Raw genomic sequence first — 22,077 nt, 5'->3', positions numbered from 1 at the left:
TACATTGGCTGGAATCCTGTCATGCATAAGTTGCCCTATGGAAGCGGTTGGATATTTTTGTCTAATGAGGAAGGCCTACATACAGTTCAAAGTTGTGGAAATAGAGTTTCGCATGCAGTGCCATTGCACACGTTGGGTCATTTATTGGATCACACATGTTTTTGTGCAAGATTGCCTTTCAGCCCAAAAGTTGTTCATAGTGTTGCCAAGTTTTCAAAATAACAATGAGGAACAGCCAAAATTCATGTCATGTAGGGTTGATAATCAGGAAGTATCTACTGGTTGAGTCTCCCTTATCCAAAATACTTGGAACCAGAAGTGTTTTGGATTTCAGATTTTTGAATATTTGCAAATGTTGTTGTTGTTTTTGTTGTTGATGTGTCCTTTCATAATGAGATATCTTGGAAATGGAACCCAAGTCTAAACATGAAATTCATTTCTGCTTCCCATACACCTTCTACACATAGCCACCTGAAAATAATTTTATACACAATATTTTTAATAATTTTGTGCATGAAGCAAAGTGTACACTGAACCATCGGAAAGGAAACGCGTTACTATCTCAGCCACACATGTGGGTTTTTTGGGCAAGGCACACACTCTTAGCCTCAAACATTATTATTATTATTATTATTATTATTATTATTGCTTATTTTTATAGCGCTGTAAATGTAACTTCCTCAGAAAAACTCTTGCCAAACAAATCCTACCATAGGGTAATTTTAGGGTTTCCTCATATATGTGTGTGTGTGCGTATGAGAAAAGCAGAATAATTTGAAAATTATAACCATTAGCTGACAAGTTGGAAGTCATTCATGTTTCCCTTTCCCCTCTTTTGTTATTTTGTTATTTTGTGAAGTGGTTAGTTTGTGTGGTTTGCAATAGTTTTAGGTTTGTAGTTTGGATGTTTGCTTTTTGTAGTTTCAATGTATATGTTGTTTTATATTACTAAATTACCGTATGTGTTAATAAAATGGAAAGAAAGAAAGAAAGAAAGGTCAAAGTGGAGTGTAGCTATATAGGTAGCAGAATGAGGACATTGCTCCTCCCAGTAAGAATTCTGTCCTTCCAGTTAGATTTTTCCTTCTGTCCCCAGATTTCTAGCATTGCAATAACTTAAACTGAGCATTTAGAAGTGCAGTTTAGGTAGCCAAAGAAAAAGGGCATGGGAAGTGACCAAGGGAATGTGAACACAGCAAATAGAAGAGTTGTGAACAATGTTCAATGGCTCACTCTCTGCAATGTAAGAAATTTGTTGACTGAAGGAAAATTTCATTAGGGGGAGCAGAAAGCTTATTTGAGAGACAATGGCCTCTTTTTGTCAACAAGAGAAATGTTGGAGGGAATATTTGTTTTCTGTTGTTTTCAATGCACAAAATGCTGTTTCTGGTGTAGAAAATCCTGTAGTTGAGCCTTGTTCTGCTCAAAATTCACACTTTGGGTGCTGAAAACAGTACATAGAAAGTAAATTTTCTGTGCACAAATATTATAAAAGGCTAACTCCTGCACAGAAGATTTTTTTCCTATGCAAAGATAGCACATGCAAACTTTTCCCAAAATAAGTCCCCAACTGTAGCACCTTTTGGACAAAAAACCTGCATCTTCTGAAGGAAAAACAATATTCCTGCACAGAACCCCATGTAAATTTTGCGTAGAAAATCCCAAACTGCGAAAGTTCTTTTCAGTCCAGGACTCTTCGCTCAATCCAGGATTCTGAGTTTTGTACTGTGTTTTGTATTTCTAAGGCCTTTCAAAACACTTGTGACACCAACTTTCTCTGGTACCTTCATCAATATTACAAGCACTCTTTAACATTCCAGATGGTTGCCACATTTTGAGACACACACACACACACACACACACACACACACACACACAACCTTTCCCTGTGGAGGAATGACACTTCCAAGGCTGAGCATCTCTTGCCAGCTGCCTGCTAAAAGGGAATACACTTTCCATCCCAAGCCACCCCCTTTCAGTTGTTGTCAGTGGGTAAACTATCTTTGCATTTCTGGTCCAGGAATAGTACCCTTGCATTCCTTCAAACATGATTCTCTTTCCTTCACCCTCTCCCTCTTTCGGTCTGCCTGCCAAACTGAACCAAATGTAACAAGCCTTGTAACAACAACTCAAGGAGTGTGTGAGTCTTCATCAGAAGCAAGGGTGTTACTGCAGCCATGCACAAAAGGCAACTAGTAGGCCACACTGTACTAGAGATGGAAAGAATATTCATTATTATTTCTTCCTAGGTCAACAAATTGTTGCTGTGTGCCTTCACATTGTTTCCAACTTATGGCGACCCTAAGGCAAATCTATCATGGGTTTTCTTGGCAAGATTTCTTCAGAGGAGGTTTGCCATTGCCTTCCCCTGAGAGCATGTGACTTGACCAATGTCACCCAGTTGGTTTCATGGCCAAGAAGGGGATTGAACCCTAGTCTCCGGAGTTGTAGTCCAACACTTAAACCACTACACCATGCTGGCTCCCTTGCAATAGATTAAAAAGACTTACTTTTTGCCCAGTAGATACAGAGTCCTCCAGAGCAATGGTGGGCAGCTGTTTACAATGCGTTGCGCTATGCCACTCACAGTTGCTTCCATGAGTTGCTCCCTCTGAGGTCAGAAAAAGGTACCCAGGAGTGTGATCAATGCTGGGTGCTTTGTTTTTAGCCTCAGAAGCTCACAGTGGCTGCAGTGGTGGGTGGTACAACAGGACACATGTGTGAAGAAGCACCTGGCATTGCTCCGGAGTGCCGAGTAATTGGGGGACTCCTGGGCAGCTTCAGACCTAGAATACTCCTGGTAGGTCACAAGATTATTCTGGCCTGTGCAGACACCACCCTTGTAAGGAAGACTAGTAGACCAGAGAGAATCTCCTGCCACTTTCTTCTAGTATTCAAACATTGCAAAGTGTTGTGAAAGAATTTTTCTGCACAGAAAAATGCATGGGTGGCATCCTTTGAGGCAGCTATGATGTCATAATCTGGAGCTTTAAAGTTTCATAAGTATTTATTTTTCACATTTACAGTTATGGCACCATTGCTACAACCTCAAATGTCCCTAAAACTTGCCTTAAATGCCAGGCAGTTGTATCAAGTGAATGAGTTCAGTGGTGGGGGCAAGCAGGGCACTGAAGGGTGATGCATCCAGTCCCTTCTTGTCAGCAAGCAATTGGGTGAAAAGCAGTTGTGAGAGGACTCTGCAGAGGTCTCTATTTCTGGCCACTGCATTGCTTTTCACTTCTGGCTGAACATGTTGTCTGTGCTTCACTTGCCAATAGTGCAAACTGTTTCACTTGGTACAGTTACCTGGCTTTTAAGGTGAGTTTTCAGATCTGGATACAGAAATTAGCCATGGCATCATAGCTACATGTTCCAAGCGGGACTTCGGCCATATAATAATAATAATAATAATAATAATAATAATAATAATAATATTTATTTGTATACCGCCCTCTGGCAAACCAATCCGGGCGGTTAACAACAGTAAAATATAAAATATAACAATTAAAAACACTTTATCCCTCCCCCCCTTAAGACAGTATTAAACAGTATAACATATTAAAAACACAATATCAAAGCATAAAAACAACAATTAAAAACTAAAAACCCTGATATCCCTCTGTTGATCCTCAACCATCACTAAGATGGGGTCACGGGAGGAATGAGGGAATCAGGGAACCTGGGCCGGGATGGTTAATCTGGAAAGGCCTGCCGGAAGAGATCCGTCTTGACCGCTTTTTTAAAGCTGTCTAATGATGTTATTTTTGTTTTTGTTTTAAATGTGTGAAAAAGGCTAATTTCTAAGCAAAAAAACTGGTTGCCAGCACCGAAAAAACAAAAAACTTTTCTGCACAGGAAACTTGCTTCCTACTCAGAAAACATGGTTTTCTATATGGAATAATTTGTCTGCAACACTTCAAGGTGTTTAAATACTGAGGTAATGCTTCAGCGGACTGTGTGTATGCTTTCACAGTGGGAAGAAAACATCATAAATATAAATGCACTTGTACATTTGGTTGAACATTAGATGTTTTGATTTCATGCAAGGACACAATGGTAGACAAGTTACATTCCTATGCTAGACTAGAGAGGCCTTCAGGCTAACCTAGCACTGTTCTTGTTATGCAACTAAGCAACCAAGATTGCAGTCTTATACCTACTTACCTAGGTATTCATTTATTACTTTTACAATCCACTTCCCAACATTTTATTCACAGTTTGCAAGGGTGACAGAGTTCTATCACATAAAATGACATATTTGCACGTCAGGATCTGCAGTTATTCATGAGTGTTACTCTTCTCATTTTATCACTGGGATTCTCTGTCACAGTGATGAATTTTAGTGGTGGCACAGTAGCAGTAGGGTGCAGACATGTAGATGGCTTCTATATCGGGTTGGGGGTGGGGAATCATCTTTCCACTCCCACTATAAGAAATACTTGGCCTGGAATCCTCTTGGTGTCTTATAGAATCATAAAGTTGGAAAAGACCACAAGGGCTACCCAGACCAACATGCTGCCCTGCAAAAATGTACCCTCAAAACATGCATCCTCATTCAGCTTCAGTTTGTAAAAAGGTAGTTGCGCAGGCAGTGTCATTGCACATGCAGATGTGCAATGCCCATGTATGTCTATCCATATTGGTTGTGAGTTCAGCTGCATATTTGGTGTCTTGGTTTACTTGTGCAATGTTGCCATTCAGTGCAAGGGTTGTGCAGTATAACTGTTGTGGCATCAGAGCTCTCTCATTTTTAAAAAAGGCTAAATATCTCACAAAAGTACAAATCCCAGAATTCCACTGCATTTAACCAATGCAGTTAAAATGGTGTCAAACTGCATTAATTCCACAGTGTAGATGCAGCCTGAGATTCTATTTGAACCAATAAAGCTCTACTAGTGTATTTGCATTGGAAATCAAAGTATAATGGCTGCGGCGGGGGGGGGGGGGGTGATGGCCAGGTGGATCATGAGAATAGAGTTGTGTCAGGGCACCATCCAGTTCCCAGTGCACAGCCTGGGGGAAATCCTTATGCAAGAAGTTAGTGCATTCCATCTTTTGCAAGAAAAAGGAATCCTGTTGGGGTAATACACACAGTGTGAGTGTGTTACCAGGTGTGTATCCCTCTATCCCTTGCCTTGACTAACAGAGATTCAGGCTGTGTTGCTGGATGGCTCAGTCAGGAATGTAGACAGGATCAAGGGCCAGAGAGTAGAACAATGGCTGACCAGTGCATAGGGAGGGAGGCAAGAGGGTTGAGCATCCAACCATTGATGGAATGAGGCCTGCATAGAACATGTCCACCCTCCCCACCCACCTCGATTAAGCTGCCACATTGGCTTCCCCTCCCGCTATTATTACTGCTTACCCATCTATGCGCATTCCACCAGGCCAGGCACATGAGCGGCGCCGGTGCTCAGCAAGCCTTTTGTCAGGGCCCAAATTATCTTGCAGCAAAGCAAAAAGGGAGAGGGATTAGGGGGTGAGGCCAGCGAGAGAATTCCTTAACTTCCATCAACAGCAGATACCCCGGGCAGGGAGACCATTAAAAGGAAGGGCTGGAATATGGTGTCATCGGTCAAGGCTGACATGCCTTTGCTGTGAGAGAGAGGACAAAGGCTGCACTTCTAAGGCTGCACACAGATTTTGCACAATTAAACAGCAATTATTCTTCCACGAGGAAGGTCAGGGTGTCCAGCTTCAACTTTTGCATGATCACATACATACACCAGGAAATCCAAAAACTGGTTTGGTTGTCAGCCTTGTCCAGATTTTAAAGCAGGATGTTCCCACCCACCCATCCACATTATTCTGATGGGTGTTCAAAGTCCTCCCCACTGATGCAACATCACAATACTGTATAGCAACATTTGAGGAACACACTGGGGTTGCCTCCAGCTACCATGAAGCTCTCCTAAAAGCCACCGGTGCCAGCTGTTGATGTAAAAGTGTTGAGGGGAGGGCTTGTGGCCCTCTAGGTGTTCTTAGACTCCAATTCCCTTCAGCCCCAGCCAGCTTGACCAATGGTAAAAAATCATGGAAGTTGCAGTCATCATCTGGAAAGCCACACATTTCACGCCACTCTGGTAAAAGAACCACCACAATTGCTGTCACTAAAGTAAAGGAAAGGCCAATGTTTTTGACAGAACTTCACACCCAATGCCATTTTTTTTCGTAGCCCTCTCTCCTCCTTTCAAAGCTGTAAGTTCCTTTGAAGGAAACGTTCAGCTCTGTCTTAAATCCTGTTGCTTGACCTCTGGGCTGTTCTTCTGCAGGGAAGAATACTTGGAATTCCTAAGATTCCATGATGTTCCTTCCAAAGCTGTCTCACAAATCATAGCAGACAGAGCTCCGTATATTCCACAGCCACTTCTTCTTGTTAGCTGGTAGGGCTTGATGGGTTTGAATCCAACACACCTTCTTAAAACCAGCTTTCAACAGGGATGTCCTCCTCGTTATTGGCAGCATCAGCATCGAGGATGACATCCTCAGGGATGCTGATAATCAGGAATGACATTCCTGGGTGATGTAGTCTGGGGGATTCTGGGTGCTTTAGTAAAGAAAAAAAGAACTTTTCCAGGCTCTGGTGGACATTGATCCTTATAATTAACTATCCCGCCTCCCAACCCAGGATTCAAGGGCAAGGTACAATATTTTAAAAGCACAATATAATTTCAAAAATACAAAAGTTAAAGCACAATTACACTTAATTTCTATTTTTAAATACAAGTTAAAACAGTTAAAAACAGCATTAAAAGATGCTTAGAAACACAATAAAAACATTACATCTGCACCCCATAAAAAGCTTTATCTGCCATTAAAACTCAAAAGCTTCTTTAAATAATAATAAAAAGTATATATATATATATATATATATATATATATATATATATATATATATGAGGGAGCCCTGGTAGTGCAGTAGTTAAATGCTGGTACTACAACCACATTGTTATGAATTCAATCCTACAGAGCTCCAGGTTGACTCAGTCTTCCATCCTTTCGTAAGTCGGTAAAATGAGTCCCCAGCTAACACATTGTTAGCTAGAGAGTGTTTAGTTCACTATGAAGCAATATAAGGAATGTAAAGTGCTAGTGCTATTGCTTTGTCTGTCAGTGGAAAGTCAGCAGGGAGGGGGCCAACCAGACCTCCTATGGAAGGGAGTTCAATAACTTGGGAGCAGCCACGGAGAAGGCTCTTTTTTGTGTCCTCACCAGACATACCTGAGATGGTGGTGGGACCAAAAGAAAGCCTTCCTCTGCAGATCGTAGAACACAAACATGCTTGTGTAGGGAGACACAGTTTTTCAAACAGTCTGGATTCAAACCAGGAAGGGCTATAAAGGTCATAGCCAACACTTTGAATTCCACCCAGAGACAAATTCTTCCTCTCTTCTCAGCATTAATGAAAGGGACCCTTTCATGCTAAGCAATTATGGCACTATATTCCCCTGTAACTGATGTGGCTCCATCTTATGGAATCCTGCGATGTCAGGTTTGGCAAAGCAATCAAACTGTCTGGCTGAGAAATCTAAGTACTTCCTGAGTTCTTGCAGTATAGAGGGATGGAAGGAGGGCGAGAGTTACAACAAGACAAAGAAGCACTAAACAGGGACTGTTGGGGCCTGGTATCGAAGGCACAGTGGAACAGGCAGTCTTGCAAGATGGCAAATTTTCCTTTGCTAGAAGCTTTTAAGTAGAGGTTATGTTGTCACCTATCAAGGTAAGATATAGTAGTTGATTTCCTGCCTTGGCAGAGGATAGATTTGATGACCTTTGAGGTCTCGCCCAACTTGATGGTTTCAATTCTGTCAAAAGCAACTATCATGCTAAATGTCAGAATTGCAGAAGGCAAAACACCTGTGGAATGTTGATGGAGTTTTGATATGAAAGGCTACCTTCTGGGTCTACATCTGTCAGGATCTCTCAGGTGACACAGTAACACTTCCAAGTTTTGGAAGCAAAACCCTAGCTGGGAAATGCTAAACCCGTGCTAGGGCGGCTGACCTGCATTTCCACTGCCAGGGAGAAATCCAGCAGGATTGGTAATGGGAATCACCCAAGCAGGGCTTATGTAGTGACACAATAGGGTTTTGCATAGCGGCTCTATTTGTTTGGAGCAGATGGTTTCATCAGCAAAGCTGACAACAGACTCTTGGCCATCTCTAGCAGAGAGGCCTGGAGCTGAGCTTGCAGCTTCATTTTTGTTGAGAAGGGAATTCGGTCTGCCGGCAGCCCAGGCCTGAGCAGTGGAGTTGCAGCCAGTCCCAGTAAGGAGATGACTGATGATAACAGGTGGGTGCCATTGCCGGGGGCCAGGTTTGCAGCAACAAAACAGGGTGGGAAGGGAAGGGGGCGAGGTGAACGGGTGCCTTAAGATGATTAGCCAAAAATTAGCCAGAAAAATATCCCTCAGCTATAAGACTTTTGATTGATATACTGTCCTCTCTCATGTTTCTAGAGTCCAGTTGTTGGGCCTAATTGCTTCATTGCTGCAACATTCTTAGGAATGGAAGCTATTTTGGTGTTTGAGTGGCTGGAACGCAACGGGTCATCAAACAATGATGATGAATTCTTGTGCCAAGGAGGAAAATGATCACCCAGGCAAAACTAGTTGATGATGCCTATGTGAATCAAAGATTCATGAAGTTGGAAGGGACCCCAAGGGCCATCCAACCCCCTGCCAAGTGCAGGCATGGACTGTTAAAGCACCCCAAGAGGTGGTCACCTATTAAAAAACCTCCCAGGAAGGAGAATCCAACTCTTTTCAAGGGAGTCTTTTCTTTGAACATCTCTTACCTTCAGGAAGCTCTCCTAATGTTTCGTGGGAATCTCCTCTTTTGTAAATGAACCTAACCTTTGAAACAGCAGAAAATGAGCTTGTTCTGACAATGATTCAGATATTTAAAAATGAGTCTTTTCAACATCTCTTTGAAAATGGCTGTAATACAGTTGTCCAGCTTTCACTGTTGGTTGTTGGCTGCAGTCATTTTGTGCTGCCAGCTAAGGTTATACAAGTTGGTTCCCCCTTATGCGAAATGGTTGGGACCATCAGTGTTTGGGATTTGGGATTTTTTTTTATTTTGGAGTAAGAATTGGGGTTTTTTGGAAGGGTGCATTCAGAGGAAATTCTAGTCCTTTGTAACTCTGTGATTTCATGATTACATGGTTTAGTATTTGTGGTGGCATAGCAGTTGCGTGGTGTAGTAGTTAAGTATTCAGCACTAACATTCCTGAATGGCTATTTTAAAATGAGGGCTCATCCGCTTTTCAAGTTACAGAAAATTTATTGCTGCCTGCTAGGATAGGAGCGAGCAGTGGATTTCACTCACCATGTTATTTTAGAAGACATACTGGTAATATCTTTCTTTTTATCCCTGCTCTTCTGTTCTCCCTTTTCAAAAAGGAAGAAAGGCTTCTTGGATGAACTGGTTTATTTTTAGAAATTTGTAGATTTAGGGCTCTTTCTTCCAATTTATGTGTAGGATTAAGAACTACATCATTCCAATTATTGCAATTAATTAGGTGCCTGAACTGGAACAGTTAATTTCCACAACTATATAACCCAACACTATGAAAGCTCTTGCTACCAACTTCTCTCTTTTCAGACTAACATGGCTATGTCTTTCAATTCTACCAGTTTGACAGGGACAGTCCTGATTAATCTTCTGATGCCCCACTTTTTAGCTGTTTTTAAAATGTCCCCGTTTCTCTCTCCTCCCCCCACTTTCTTCTTTTGTCCTCAGTTTAGTTCGGTTGCTGCAAACTGAGTTCAAACTGCAAAAGTGGTTTGTGCCCATTTTCTGAGCAGGGAGGGAGAGGATAGGAAAAATTTGGTACAATATTCTCTTCTGCACCCCAAATAGCCATTCCATGGAGAAGAGACAATTAAAAGGTGATATGACAGCCCTGTTTAAGTATTTGAAGGAGTGTTATATGGAGGATGGAACAAGCTTGTTTTCTGCTGCACCAGAGAGTGGAATGTGGAACAATGGATGCGAGCCACAAGAAAAGAGATTCCTGCCCAACATTAATGGGAACTTCCTGAGAGTAAGGGCTGTTCGACAGTGGAACAAACTCCTTCCTCGGAGTGTAGTGGAGTCTCCCTCCTTGGAGGTCTTCAAACGGAGGCTGGATGGCCATCTGTCGGGGATGCTTTGATTTGGATTTCCTGTATGGCAGGGGGTTGGACTGGATGGCCCTTGTGGTCTCTTCCAACTCTATGATTCTATGATTCTATGCATCTGGTATCGGGCATAGTCCAATACACTACTCTCCACAGATTGGGCATTTGGGGGATGGGGTGTGTGCAGCAAAACTATAAGTCCTAGGGGTGCTGAGCCATAAGTCACAGAGTAATTTAGCCTGCAGAACACTTTTGCTACATTGGTCAATGCAACATCTCAGCCAATGCCATTATGCAGCAGAAACATCCTCAGGTCTGGTGTTACCCTGTGCAGAAGGATGCCACTGAGGTTGCTGGTGGGGTGGGCAAAAACCCAAGTGAGGCAGCAGAAATGGACAGATTGGGCATGCTTACCCTTCTCCTTCGCCATGGTAATGGCTTCCATCTAAGGAGCGAGATGCTGCCACAGCAAAGCCAGGATAGGGGCACTTACCCCTTCGTACCCTGCAGCAGGAGGAGGCCCAACCGAGTGTCAGTCCTCTTCAGAGGGTCACCCAGTACAGTCCACACTCCCTGCACCCCCCTAGTGATACCCACTTTGAATCCCATTGTGGGAGAAAGGCAGGATATAAATCCTTGATATAAATAAATACATGCCACCATCATTGTGCAACTGAAGGTGTGGACTCAAGTCTAGGAAAGCTCATGCTTAATAGCTTGTTTCTTTCCAGTAGTATCAAAGGTGCTACAAGAACCCTTTGCACATTGATCATGTAACATACATGAGTACAGATTTATACTACACAATCAACATTAGGAGGAACTTCCTGACAGTAAGGGCTGTTCGACAGTGGAACAAACTCCCTTAGAAATTGTGGTGGAGTCTCCTTCTTTGGAGGTCTTTAAACAGAGGCTGGATGGCCATCTGTCGGGGATGCTTTGACTGAGATTTCCTGCATGGCAGAATGGGGTTGGACTGGATGGCCCTTGGGGTCTCTTCCAACTCTGTGATTCTATAATGTAGGCTCTCAGCCAGCATTTTAATGTTTTTAGGTTCAGGTTATCAGGCAAACTATATCTCCCCAGTTAAGCCTGGCCAGACCCTGAGAGCCACAAGCAAATATGATATAATTGGCATCACTGAAACCTGGTGGGATGAGTCTCATGATTGGAATGTGGAAATAGAGGAGTATAACCTTTTTAAGAGAAACAGGCCAAACAGGAAAGGAGGAGGAATAGCACTATATGTCAGAGATATTTACACCAGTGAAGAGATCCTGGGCATCAATCATGGAAGCCAGGTGGAGAGCATCTGGATAAGAATCAAAGGGGAGGGAAACAACAAAGATGTTACGGTGGGAGTCTACTACAGACCCCCAAGTCAGACTGAGGAATTGGATGATATCTTTCTAGAACAGATGACCACACAGTCAGAAAAGAGAGATGTAGTAGTGATGGGCAACTTCAACTATCCTGATATTTGCTGGAAGTCAAACTCAGCCAAATCCTCAAGGCCTAGCAAATTCCTCACTTGCCTGGAAGACAATTTCATGGTCCAAAAGGTGGAAGAGGCAACAAGGGGGTCAGCTATTTTAGATCTGATCCTAACCAACAAGGATGACTTGGTTAATGGGGTGCAAGTGGTGGGATCATTAGGTGGAAGTGACCATGTTCTCCTGGAGTTTGTAATACAGTGGAAAGGAGAAGCCAGGCATAGTCAGACACGCATCCTAGACTTTAGGAGAGCGGATTTCAGTAAACTTAGAGAAGTATTGAGGGCAATTCCATGGTCAGAAATACTAAAAGATAAAGGAGTTCAGGACGGATGGGACTTTCTCAAAAGGGAGATACTGAAGGCACAATTTCAAACAGTTCCAGTGAGAAAGAAAAATGGGAGATGTCTCAAGAAACCAGGATGGATGACTAAGGAACTTTCAACCGAGTTAAGTTTGAAATGGAACATGTATAAGAAATGGAAAAAGGGGGAAATCACAAAAAAGGAATTCAAAGAAATGGCAGGCATGTGTAGGGGTAAAGTCAGAAAAGCTAAAGCACAGAATGAACTCAGGCTTGCTAGAGAGGTTAAGAACAACAAAAAGGGCTTTTTTGGATATGTCCGCAGCAAAAGGAAGAAGAAGGAAACGGTAGGGCCACTTCGTGGAGAAGATGGCAAAATGCTAACAGAAGACAGAGAAAAGGCAGAATTACACCTTCTTTGCCTCAGTCTTCTCAGAAAAGGCAAAGGGTGCTCAACCTGAGGATAATGGAGCAGAGGACAGAATAGGGGAATTTCAGCACAGAATAAGTAAAGAGATAGTAGAGGAACACCTTATTAATCTAAATGAATTTAAGTCTCCAGGACCAGATGAGCTACATCCAAGGGTATTAAAAGAACTGGCAAATGTAATATCGGAGCCATTGGCAATAATCTTTGAAAACTCCTGCAGAACAGGAGAGATCCCAGCAGACTGGCGGAGGGCAAACGTTGTCCCCATCTTCAAAAAGGGGAAAAAAGAGGATCCCAACAATTATCGTCCAGTTAGTCTGACATCAATACCAGGAAAGATTCTGGAGCAGATCATTAAACAGAGAGTCTGTGAACATCTAGAAGGCAATGCCATAATCACAAAAAGTCAACATGGGTTTCAGAGAAACAAGTCATGCCAGACAAACCTAATCTCTTTCTTTGATAAAATTACCAGCTTGGTAGATGAAGGGAATGCTGTGGATATAGTATATCTTGATTTCAGTAAGGCCTTTGACAAAGTTCCCCATGACATTCTTGCAAACAAGCTTGTAAAATGTGGGCTAGACAAAGGAACTGTTACATGGATTTGTAATTGGTTGACCGGCCGAACCCAAAGGGTGCTCAACAATGGCTCCTTTTCATCCTGGAGAAAAGTGACCAGTGGGGTCCCACAGGGCTCTGTCCTGGGCCCAGTGCTATTCAACATCTTTATCAATGACCTGGATGACAGAATTGGGAGCATACTTATCAAATTTGCAGATGATACCAAATTAGGGGGAATAGCTAATACCCCAGAGGACAGGATCAAGATTCAAAATGACCTGAATAGACTAGACAGCTGGGCCAAAGCTAACAAAATGAAATTCAACACGGAGAAATGTAAGGTATTGCACTTAGGGCGGAAAAATAAAATGCACAGATATAGGATGGGTGACACCTGGCTGAATGAAACTACGTGTGAAAGGGATCTAGGAGTCCAAGTAGACCACAAGTTGAACATGAGTGAACAGTGTGATGCGGCAGCTAAAAAGGCCAATGCAATTTTAGGCTGCATCAATAGAAGTATAGTGTCTAGATCAAGAGAAGTAATAGTGCCACTGTATTCTGCTTTGGTCAGGCCCCACCTAGAATATTGTGTCCAGTTCTGGGCGCCACAATTCAGAAAGGACATTGAGAAACTGGAGCGTGTCCAAAGGAGGGTGACAAAAATGGTGAAGGGTCTGGAAATCATGCCCTATGAGGAACGACTTAGGGAGCTGGGGATGTTTAGCCTGGAGAAAAGAAGGTTAAGAGGTGATATGATCGCCCTGTTTAAATATTTGAAGGGATGTCATATTGAAGAGGGAGCAAGCTTGTTTTCTGCTGCTCCAGAGAACAGGACCCGGAACAATGGATGCAAGCTACAGGAAAAGAGATTCCACCTGAACATTAGGAGGAACTTCCTGACAGTAAGGGCTGTTCGACAGTGGAATTCACTCCCTCGGAGGGTGATAGAGTCTCCTTCCTTGGAGGTCTTTAAACAGAGGCTGGATGGCCATCTGTCAGGGATGCTTTGATTTGGATTTCCTGCATGGCAGGGGGTTGGACTGGATGGCCCTAGTGGTCTCTTCCAACTCTACGATTCTATGATTCTAAGAGAGTGACTTCTCTCATTCCCATCACTTTCACAGATACGGTTGGTGGGCATGCAAGGGAGGGCCTTCTCGGTGGCTGCCCCTAGATTTTGCAACTCTTTTTCTAGGGAGGCTAGAATGGCCACCTCCTTTTTGTCCTTCTGTTCGGAGGCAAAGAGTTTTTTATTCAGACAGGCTTTCAGAATTGAAGGCTTTGAAGGAAAGTGCTGTAAGAGCTGTGGTGTTTTGACTTTTTGTATTATTTAACTTTTTAAAATCTTTTTTAAAAAACATGATTAGTAATTTAATTGGGTCTTAATGTTGGTGTTTTTTTAAAAAAAATGGTTTTTTTAAATGTGTATGTCTCCTTGAGACCTAGCCTTGGAGAAAAGCCAGGAAATAGATAAAGGTGATAACAACAGGAACAACAGCAATTATTTTAATCCTTTGCCCGAGTGGGTTGAGAGCCAATGGGTGGATGCTTTCAATATATTAATAAGAAAAAATGGCATTATGCAAGTCCTGGAACCCTGTAATCCATGGGAAATGCAATGGCACACCTCTAAACCCTTGAGCAATTGCACAGCTTTGGGAAGAAAGGGTATAAAAGTAAGTGGAAGTAGGGATTATAAAAGCAGACCCCACAAAGAGGCTGAAGATGATAGCTTTGGATTTCGGATATCTCAAGCTCCGGATGCTTAGACTCCTTGGGGCCATGGGTGGCTGCATTGTTGCGTCAGTGATGTGCATGATGAATGTGCCACAGGCTAGAAGAAGAGGGAAAAGGCATTCCTGCAGTTCCGCTTGGTATTTTCAGCTGCTTTGAGATTTCATAAATGTCAAGACCCCTCATCAATTTCTGTCAAAGCAGTTTCTTACCCAAGGTTGTCTCTGCAGGTGAAGATGCTAGGATATAAAATACATGCCCCCCCCCCCCCCAAAAAAAAATAATGGGGACATTTTCTCAGCTATTTCTTTTAGAAATATACAGAAGTGGGGAGTGGGCCCTATTTGAATGTATTAAAATAAAATGGTGAAGAACACACATTTCTGTCTCTAATGACTGATGCCACACATCTATTTTTGTAGTTTCTGTCGTTCCAGTAAAAAGGAAGCATAAGTCACCAACAAAAGAGCAATGGAACACAGAGAGACATGTTTAAAGTGTGTTGTCGCACTCACAAAAATCAAAATTAGGCCATTTGCTTTAATTGGGAAAGCACAAAGCTATATTAAATGTAGCAAAAATAACTTCATGTTAGCTAGAATATGATGGAATACAAAGTTAATTTTGGGAAGGTTTCTTCCTTCTTCCCTTCCTTCCTTCCTTCCTTCCTTCCTCCTTCCTTCCTTCCTTTCCTGCCTGCTTTTAATACACAGATCCAAAGACAATAACCAAATGTGCTAAAACACTAATATTCCAAAGAAACAACTCAGACAGGAATGGTCATCTTTTCTATAATAAAACAAAACAAAAATCGTTAAACATCTATCAAACATTAGTTGATAGATTAATAATGACTTTCAGAAATCTAATATCAAAGGGGTTAATATAAGCCTCCCTAGAAAAGAGGCCCTGGTTTGTGTATCCACCAACCTACCAATAGCCTGCAAATCTACAGCGCTATATAAATAAAGCATAATAATAATTAATAATAATAATAACCTACACGCTCTGGATGATGGAAGATATAATGGGCATTTAATGATTATACTTGTAAGATGTCTTATTCCCCTAGCCATTTATTGCTCTATAGGTCAAGTCCAGCACTTCTACCTGAGAAACTATATGGAAGCCATTGAAGTGCATTTAAGACCAATGCTTTATAGTTAGTAAAATGCGTACTGGACGACAGATGCTAGTCCATTTGGTTCCTGCATCTGTGGTTTCTGGACATTTTCACAAGAGCAGCCTTGCACAGAACACATTATAGTACTCTAGGCAACCACTGAGGCATGTATTTCAGTGGCCAAATCTACCATTACATATTTGGTGATTATTGTGAATGCTATTGCTGTTTTTTCACTGCTTTCTGACTGATGGTATATGAAAATGCTTGTTGTTCTTGTTGTGTTGTTGTGTGTCTTCAAGTAGTTTCTGATGTATGATGACCCTAAGGAGAACCTATCATGGGGTTTTCTGGGGCTTAGAGGGTGTGACTTGACCAAGGTCACGCAGTGGGTTTCCACAGATGAGCGGAGATTCGAACCCTGGTCTCCAGAGTCATAGTCCAATGCTCAAACCACTACGCCACACTGTCTCTCATGAAAACACTTAATAGTTGGGAATCACTTTCTAGCCTTTAGAGTGTCATATTGGTCAGAGTCTGACTTTACTTACTGATTGATTGATTTATACATGAGAGCAAGAGTTTGAAGGAACAGGTTTCAGTTCAGACAGAAGCAAAAAGAGTTTGTTGGGAGTTTAGCTGGAGATAGCCAATAAGGCTTTTGGCAGAAGTTTTGTTGGCAGAATTTGTTCAGAGATCAGTGTCTTCTCTGAGAATGAGAGAGTGTGTCTTGCCAAAAGTCATCCAGTGGGTTTCTATGGCCAAGCAGGGATTCAAACCCTGGTCTCCTGAATCATAGTCCAATGGTCAAACCACTGCAACATGTCACCTCTGCAGTATACAAAAATGATAGGATCCAGAAATCCCTTCCCAGGGAGGCTTGCCTGGCACCCTCCCTACACTCTTCTTGCAGACAGATGAAGTTGTTTCAACTGGCCTTTGAAGACTGACTCATATAAACAATGGGCAGGATTATTATCTTTGTTATTTATTTACTTACTTACTTGTTTACTTTACTTATCGTTGTTGTGCTTTTTATAAAAAAAATAGTTTACGCTTTTAATGGATTTTAATCATTTTGATCATTTAATGGCTTTGTGCCTTTTGTGTTTTGCGAATTGTAATTATTTATTAAAATCTGTTGTTACATGGAGTCCCAAACTGGGGGGAAAGGCAGATGACAACAAAAACAGCACAAGCACAGAGGCACAGAGAATACTGGAATTTGCATGAATCTGCACTGTCAGAAGCAAACAGCAAAAAACAAGCCACCTTGTGCTTCAGAGCATGCCTAGTCTGGATTTTAAAAAATTATCATTTGACCTTAAGCCAAACATACCATTCCTGTCCAGAAACATTACACAAATATCACACGAAAAATAAAATAAGACATAGCCTCTTAGTCAGAGTTCTACTGAAATCTACATATATATCTTCGTATATTTTGATGGATTTATTGGTTGACACCCAGTTTTCTTTGGAAAGGGGTATTTTCATAAAGGCCTAAATATCCTAAAGGCACCTGATCTGGTCAGATCTTGGAAGCTAAGTAGGGTCGGTCCTTGGTAGTACTTCGATGGGAGACTGCCAATGAATACCAGGTACTGTAGGCTATATTTCAGTGGAAGGAACTAACATTATTATTATTATTATTATTATTATTATTATTATTATTATTATTATTAACCTTTATTTATAAAGCGCTGTAAATTTACACAGCGCTGTACATACAATCTTATTAATTGGACGGTTTCCTGCCCTCAGGCTTACTAACAGTGGAAGAAACTGCTGATTCTTCCTTGCCTAACAAAAACCTGTTACATTTATGGGGTAGGCATAAGTCAACAGGCACATACACATTTTGTTAAAAGAGGCAATCTGGATTAATGTTCCTTTCCTCACTCCAAAAACATTGTGTTGCCAAGTCCTGTTGCCACATTTTTGCCATGTTGGACTAACTGGAACCATAACAGAGGCCAGATTTGGCCAGGTGGCACCCAGTTTCTGATTCCTCCTCACTGGCATCTTATATGGCTCAGGCCCAGGGTGACCAGATGTCCTCCTTTTTCTGGATGTGTCCTATCTTCTGTCCAGGAGGAATTACAAAATGCCCTTCATTTTGAGCATAGCTAAGAAATACAAGTTTATATTTACACTAGTTTTTTTAACTTTGGAGGGAGGTAATGCCCTACATTTTTGGAATGCCCTACATTTTGTAGTGCCTTGTCTTCCTTTGCAGTTATGACTTCTGGTCACCCTGGTCAGACCCTAATACAATGGGTCCTTGGTATCCTCTGGGGTTTGTTTCCAGGACACACACACATCCCATGGATACCAAAAATCAAGTCTCATTAAATACAATGGCATAGTGAAACCATGTCCCTTATAGAAAATGCCAAAATCAAGCTTTCCTTTCTGGAATTTATATATATCTTGATGCTCGAATCCGTGGATAACAAATCCATGGATGTGGAGGGCAGACTGTATAGCCACTTTTCCAATGATGATCACAATCCTTTCCTTTGCACAGCCTGGAATCTTATTGTCTGATGCTGGAATGCTGGCACGTATCTTTACATATATGTCTGCCTGTCTCTCTTCCAGACAAGAGGACATCAGGAGTTTTAGGTGACTCAGATAACAGAAGACACATACCTTCCCAAGGACACAGGCTGCCCTCTTCCCCCTCCGTGAAGGAGAGGTCTGCTCTCTATTTGTCCCGTGCAGCTGCTGCTGCGGATCACACCAGTGGTCTGCCAGAACTCGTAAGTTTCTCATGCTTTACATTTCTCTCATGCTTTTGACCCACCACAAGTATTTCCACAAGGCCTTTCAAATGGTCATAGAGGAGGAAAAGGAGAGTGAGTCCAGTGTGGTGTCTTAAAAACTTGGAGCATGACTCTACATCGCGGTCTACATTTCAAAATGTTATGATTCTGTAGCTGTGCTGCAACAAAACACAGCTGTGCATTTCAAAGATGTACATCTGGGCAAGAGGGCTCCAATGCACACACTTCTAATCCACATCAGGCACTTCTGTTATGCATTGGGCACAGATATGAGATGCATTTATAGTACAATTTTCCCTCCACATTCACTGGCGTTAGAGGTAAAGGATCCTTGTGAATGTGGAGAAAACATAAATAAATTTAAAAACCACTATTATTTTTACTATGAGAATGTCTCTCTGGGAATCTTTAGGTCCTCCAGTGCCAGAAGTTGATCAAAGAATCATGCTGGAGGACCTACTGATGCCTAGAGAAGTGTTTTCTCCAGGAACGTCTAGGTTCTCCAGCAAAATTCTATGGCCAACTTCCAGCAGAATTGCCCTGGAAGACCTAGAGATCCCTAGAGAAAATATATTCATCAAAACCGCAAAAGTCAAAGCCACAAATGTGGAGGGTGAACTGCATTATTGTTTATTAATTTTATTATGTGTATTTGTATTATAATTTTAAATGACAGCACAGTTGAAAACATGCAAAAGTAATACTGTTTTCCACCTACAATGAATTTGAGTCAGAGGTCCAAAACACACTACAGAAACAATCCAGTTTGGGGCTGCTTTAACTGCCCTGGCTCAGTGCTAGGGAATTTTGGGAACTGTAGTTTTGTGAGACATTTAGCCTTCTCTGTCAGAGAGCTCTGGTGCCACAATAAAATATACTTCCTAGAATTCCCTAACACTGAGTCAGTTGAAGCAGTCTGGATTATTTCTGCAGTGCATTTTGGACCAGAGACATAGCTGTGTTAATCTGAAAAACCAGTATGCAAAGGGATCTTGTAGCATCTGAATTTGATGTTCACCTTGAGATAGTTTATAGATATACAGTCAGACTTAGAAATATTTCCCAGAATACCTTGTCTGGCACAGCTAGTGGCCATCCTGTCTAGGACTCTGGGAGTTGTTGTACAAAAAAGTAACTTTTAAAGAATATATACTTGCTTGCATACATAAGTGCCTGCAGCAAATGCAAACATAAACTTTGTTATTTTCTTTCATTCAGAATTTTAAACACGAAATTGCTTTTAATTCTCTCGAATACCAGAAAGTAAAGAAGGTAGGGAATTTTATGAAGATGGGTGTGTAGTTACCTAACTCTGTCTCTACCGCCAGTTGTGTGATTAGGTTGGCAATCAGTATAACCGTGTGTTTAAAACTCCACTAATACAGTTGCACTTGTTAAAAATGCATTGAAACTAAAGTTTGGTTCCCACTACAGATAGTTCTCTTTATAACATCTATTTATCTTGAACATCTTGGGCCAAGTTGTGGTTTACTGAGGAAAGACTGAGAAATTTTCCTGCATAAAACTATATTCTGTTCCTCTAGGTACCCGTTGACATTGGTACCCATTCCTCAGGTCACTGATCTCCTATCAGCAAAGGATCTGTTACTAATCCCTGGAGTTTCTATTGCATTACTCCTTCTGGTGGTTGTTTCTTGTTCCTTTGCCCATGTGGAGCAAGTAAACATTAAGAGAATAGTGGAAAATAACATGATGTACTGGTTTGAATGACAGACTGTGACCAGGGTTTGAATTCCCACTTGATCATGGAAGCTCACTGAGTGACCTTGGGGAAGTCACACTCTCTCAGACCCTGTCTGTATAAACCAGGATGCTCCAGGAGCAGCCTGAAATATCCTGACCCTGTATCTGTGCTAACCTGGCCCCATTATCTGTCCCTCTGTTCACACGCTGTCACAGTGTCCCACTGCACAAGTGTCCCACTGAGTTGCCCAGCACATCTGCCACTGCCATGGGTTGCTCACTCTGAGGTCAGAACAAGGAGTGCAGAATATGATCATTGTTGTGCCCAATGTTCTGACCTCAGAAGCAGTCCACTGCGGCAGTAGATGCACCAGGCAACTTAGCAGGACACTCATGCAGATAGCTGCAGCAGCATGGGACCCAGGGATTCCAGATCTTCCCAGGAGATCCTGAGTAACAGTTATGGTTTTTTAAAAATCAGTTGTAAGGCTATTATGCACTGGTTCTGGTGAGGAACATGCCAGACATCATCCAGACTACTCACACCAGAGCTGTAGTTTAGGATGTGCATCGTCCATGCAGGATGACACCAGAACTAGGGGTGGGGGAATGGACCTTTTGACCTGTGTAGGCAAGACCTTCACTTAAGCAGAAAGCAAATGCAAAGCCCCTCTGAACAAATCTTGCCAAGAAAATCCCATGATAGATTGACTTTAGGGTTGCCTTAAGTCAGAATTGACTGAAGGCGCACAACAAAGAGAATAAGTAGTTACCGCTATACTCCTTGTCCTCTCTTTCTGGGAGATGGCACAAGCTTAGAGGTCAGAAATGAGCCATGTCAACAGCCATTGCAAAAAGGCAGGGACCAAAGCATTATAGGATGGGAACTCACTGAAAGTATCTTCCCTTCAAACTATAGTAGAGGGTGGCAGACCTGAAGTCAGTGAGGCAGAGAATCCACCCCGAATCCAGCAACTAAAGGTGCTGGTTATTATTATTAATTTATTATCCACCTTTCCCTATGGATTGAGGTGGGAAACAGCAATAGATTCAAATATAACACATAACATCAGTTAAAAACACATTAACCAATACATGTTAAAATTCATAATTTAAAAGTCATCTGGATAGGCCTGCTGGAAGAGATTGGTCTTTAATGCTGTTTTAAATACAGGCAACATATAGAACTGTTGAATCTTTTCCAGCAGGTCATTCCACAGTCTAGAGGCGGCTGAAGAAAAAGTCCTCTGGGTGAGAGTTGACAGCCCTAGTCCTGGCTAAATGGAGTAAATGTCTCCCAGGGGACCTGAGTGTATGGGGCGGATTATACAGGAGGAGGCAATCCCATAGGTAACCTGGGCACAGAGCATCTATGGTATTAAAGGTAATAACCAAGATGTTGTACCTTGCCCAGAAACCAATTGGCATCCAGTGGAGTGATTTTAATATTGGTGTAATATGATGATTCCTAGATGTACCATAACTAATCTGCCTGCTGTGTTTTGAATTATGACCAATGACATCAGAGCCACTGACCAAAACTAGACGCTGACAATGTCCAGCCCAGGCTTTCAGGGATGGCTCTAAGTCAACCTAAGTATTTTTAAAAACAATATTACAAGCACACTGTCAGTAGTAAACTGTTGCCATTCATGCTCTGAGCCTTGTCTCTCTTGAATTGCTTGAGTTATGCAGTTGATAAACATTCCTTTTTTGAAGTAATCTGATTCATACAAAAGAGCATGTCCAGTGCATGCATTCCCAAAGTTCAGGTTTCAAGGGACATAAAATCAGTCTCCTCACCACCTGT

The 22,077-nt window shown here is 42.0% G+C and overlaps 1 protein-coding gene across 5 annotated transcripts in view; it reads left to right on the top strand.

Moving 5' to 3' along the window:
- XIRP1 (xin actin binding repeat containing 1) overlaps nucleotides 1–22,077 on the top strand; it is a 33,698-nt gene that overhangs the window by 1,798 nt on the left and 9,823 nt on the right. For 3 of the 5 annotated variants that reach the window (XM_042473413.1, XM_042473417.1, XM_042473418.1), the window contains exons 2-3: nucleotides 18,379–18,539; nucleotides 19,782–19,835. The gene's annotated coding sequence lies outside the window, so the exon portion shown is untranslated. Of the gene's footprint in view, nucleotides 1–18,378; nucleotides 18,540–19,781; nucleotides 19,836–21,561; nucleotides 21,652–22,077 lie in introns of those variants that run through there. The other 2 variants (XM_042473414.1, XM_042473415.1) reach the window with 2 other exon arrangements.

The sequence above is a fragment of the Sceloporus undulatus genome, chromosome 6, assembly GCF_019175285.1.
Source record: "Sceloporus undulatus isolate JIND9_A2432 ecotype Alabama chromosome 6, SceUnd_v1.1, whole genome shotgun sequence".
Classification (NCBI taxonomy): domain Eukaryota; kingdom Metazoa; phylum Chordata; class Lepidosauria; order Squamata; family Phrynosomatidae; genus Sceloporus; species Sceloporus undulatus.
This window is presented reverse-complemented; position numbering and strand designations above follow the sequence as displayed.